Here is a 4,287-nt window from a genome sequence, read left to right on the forward strand (position 1 = left end):
GTTTTATAGGTTCACTAAGCTGTGAAAAGTTTTAGTTATACACCTAGACCTTGGATAACTGATTCACCCCCTCTTAGTTATTCTAAAGAATTAATTATAACACTAAGGGATCTAGGATTTATTTTAGTGGTTATTGATTCATCCCTCCCCTACTCTTATATTTCCAATAGGATACACTGATTAAGTTTAGAATAACAAGTTAAACAAAGTATCTTTGTTAAGTTTAACAATCTGCACAGTAGGTGCCGAGCAATGTTAGTTGGAGCTGAGAAAAATATTAGTTGGAGCTAAGAAAAGTCAAATTCTAGTGTATACTAAGTGATATAGTGTAAGTTGAGTAAAGCTTAGTTGATGCCAAGCACCAGTTAACTTTAGTTCGTATCAAGTGTTTTGATAGTTGATGTCAAGCAACATAGCATGTGTTAAGCATCATAAGAAGGTTAATGTCGAGTGTCAACATTATGAGAAAGATCATGAATTCAGTGAATCTAAGCTAATAAGTTTGATTTCTTGGATTATGTGAACCATGTGGAAGATAAGCTTGATGAGATGGTGGCACATAATTTAAGATGAACTCTGAGGAAAATTCAAAGAGGAATGAAGGAGAAGTTTCTAGAAGGGAATAAAATGAAATGATGGGTAGATCCATTGAATCCTACTTAATCCAACCTAACCCTAAAATGGATGATACAGGTTGAATGACAAAAGATATAAATTTTTTATTTATAGAAATGACTAGTCAAAAGCAAGGGTTGTCACGTGCAAGAGCCTAAGGAAGACAAAGAGTCTACGGCATTGCTTGATTCAGTGACCTAAGAGAAGAGATTGCTATTGGAAAATAAAGCAAGAAGGCTTAAGGGTATGGATGTGATGCAGAGGACTCCCATTAATACCATAAACTCATAATAGAAATAAAGAAACAACAGCAAATGAAGAACAAAATATTGACTTCTTATTATCACTGCAAATGTAGAATTATAGAATTCTCAATTACAATATGCTAACCCAAATGGGTGCCTTCATTACAGTAATTTGCAAGACAATGCTGCAAACTATCACCCAGAGTTGTTCTAGACAATGTTCAGACCTTTCTTAAATAGGCAGTTTTATGCTACCTGGGAAGGTTCTAGATGTTCAAACTTAATACCTAGGGCCGAAAGACCCTAACAAAACATATAGAGTTACCCAAATACATTTTTGACAATTATTTTATAAATTTCGTTTAGCCCAACTTTGGAAGGCCATAACTCATGAACTATTGCATTTCAAAAATGCTAGCTCCTGATCTACAAGCTCAAAATGGTGGTAGCACCCCTCCGTCAAGTTTTTGGACCTCATCTGAGCACTCTAAGGCCTCCAATGGTGACCTTGAAAATTTTTCTACAAAATTTTCCACTAAAAATCTATAATAACTTCTCTAATACTAATGCTTGAGTAATGAGATTTTTATGGTAGGCTTACAAAGCTAAAATGAACTTTCTTGTAGAAAATGAGAACATTCTGAGCTCGTCTGACAAACTTACTAAAAATAGTAAGTTCCATAAATAGTAACCACTTTGTCTACTAGTCCTTATTAAAATAGAAACAACTTAAAATAAAATATTTTTGGATGATGCAAGATTGCCCTTACACCTAGGATGCTCCTACATTAGACACCCAGGGTAATTTGAGAAGTGACCCTATCATGTTTTAGGTGTTCAGAAGAAAACCAAGATGGTTAACCTCCTCCCTTGCTAGCCATGATGAATCCTCTACTACTCTCCCTTTCCATTTGACTAGATATTACTGATAAGTTCTATTCTTGGTACTTTTTCCAACATGACTATCCAATATCTCCTCAATCTCTTTTGCAGCAAAACTAGCTACTAGAATACTCCACTGCACTTCTGCAACTTCATCTCCATCACCTTCTTCATGGTACTTTGTCAGATCTAAAATATTAAATACTAGTGAAATATCCAATTCAGTAGGAAACTCCACTTCATACACATTGCTAGAATCATGCCTCTTCACTATCTTGCACAGTCCAAATTTCTTCATCTTCAACTTATTATATGTATCCACTAGAAAACACTCCTTTCTCAAATGAACTATGAATTTATCTCCAATTTGAAATTCTTTATATCTCCTTTTCACATTTGTCTTAGCCTTATACTATGTATTCATCTTTATGATGTGCTTCTTCACCTCCTCATGGATGTTCTTCAAATGATCAGAAAAATCTTCTACTTTAGCACTACTTATCTCTCCTTTATCCAACTGCCTCAATTCAAAAGAATTTTTGAGACTACTCACATATACAATCTAGAATGGTGATTTACCAGTGCTCCTATTGATAGAATTATTATATGAAAATTTTTCTTGTAGTAAAATCATATCCCATCCTTTTGGTTTATCTCTAGCTAAGCAACTTAGTAAATTTTTGAAATTGCAATTCACAACTTTTGTTTGTCCATCAGTCTATGGATGATGTGATGAACTAAATTTCAAATCTATCCTCAAATTCTTCCATAGTGTATGCTAGAAATACCCAACAAATTTGGTATCTCAATTTGAAACTATATTCTTTGGTAGACCATTTAGCCTCACCACTTCTCTAAAAAACAACTCTGCTACATGAACAACATCACTAGTCTTCCTGCAAGGAATAAAATGTGTCATCTTTGAAAACCTATCAACCACCACAGAAATAGAAGCATGCCCGTGGTGTGTCCTTGGTAATCCACGAACAAAATCTATTATGATATCCTCCCATGGCTTCTTTGGTATAGGTAATGGCTTATACAACCCTGTATTCTACTTCACTCCTTTTCTCATCTGACAAACTCGACAACTTTGTACAAACTTCATCACATCTTGCTGCAACTATGGCTAGTAGTAATTTTTAGCAACCAAAGCTATGGTTTAATCTCTGCCAAAATGTCCATCCAATAGTCCACTATGTTTCTCCTTGACGAGATTCTCTCTCATTGAACTTCTAGGAATGCACAACTAGCTTCCTTTGAATAACATATTATCCTAGATCATGAAATCCAACCACTTTATCTTGTCAAGTGTAACAGGTTTTGTACAAGTCTTCCACGCTTCACCAAAATTGGGATCATCTAAATACAATGTACTAAGTTCCTTGAACCCAACCACCTATATCTGCATTTCTGTCAGCAAAAGTTGTCTTCTACTAAGAGCATCTGCAACTTTTTTAGACTTTCCACTTTTGTGTTTCAAAACAAAGGTATAACTCTACAAAATCCCAACCCACTTTAAATGCCTTTGGTTCAATTTTCCTTTGCTATTCAAATATTGCAAAGCTTGATGATTAGTATACCAAAAAAAACTCCTTAGGGAGAAGATTGTGTCTCCACTTCTTCAATGCTTAAACTATAGCATAAAATTCCTGATCATAAATAGAATATTTTCCTTTTGCATCATTCAACTTCTCACTTAAAAAAGCAACAAGCCTACCTTCTTGACTCAAAATAGCTCCTATTGCAGTACCACTAGCATCACAGTCTACTTGAAACACCTTGTTAAAATCATGAAGTGCTAAAATAGGTTGATTAGTAAATTTCTATTTCAACAAATTGAAACTCTTACCTGCTCCTACAATCCACTTAAACTCTTTTCTATCTCCTCTCATTGTTTCAGTTAAGGGTCCACAAATACTGCTAAAACTTCTTATGAATTTTTTGTAAAATGTAGCCAGTCCATGAAAAGATCTTACCTCTATCACACTCCTTGGAGTAGGCCATTCAAGGATAGCCTTCACTCTCTCTGGGTCCATTTTCAGACCTTCTCCTAAAACTACAAGTCTCAGGTATACCAACTCTTTCTTTACAAAGCTGCACTTTTTCAGATTTATCAACAACTTTTCTTCCCTCAACTTATCAAACACCTTGAAAATATGAATCAAATCCTCCTCTAATGTCTTACTAAAGATCAATATATCATCTAGGTAAACAATGACAAACTTACCCAAAAAATCCTTCAGTACCTTATTCATGAGCCTCATGAAAGTGCTTGGTGCATTGATTAGCCCAAAAGGCATGACTAACCACTCATATAGTCCTTCCCTCGTCTTGAAACCAGTCTTCCATTCATGACCTTCTTTGATACAAATCTGATGGTACCCACACTTCAGATCTATCTTTGTGAAACTCTAAGCTTCGCTCAAACAATCCATAATATCATCCATCCTCAACAAACGAAATCTATACTTTATTGTGATCTTGTTGATAGTATGAGAATCTATGCACATCCTCCATTCTCCATTCTTCTTTGGTACTAATA

This window comes from Cupressus sempervirens, chromosome 3, assembly GCF_028749045.1.
Source record: "Cupressus sempervirens isolate cs-2001-9-10 chromosome 3, ASM2874904v1, whole genome shotgun sequence".
In the NCBI taxonomy this organism is placed as follows: Eukaryota; Viridiplantae; Streptophyta; class Pinopsida; order Cupressales; family Cupressaceae; genus Cupressus; species Cupressus sempervirens.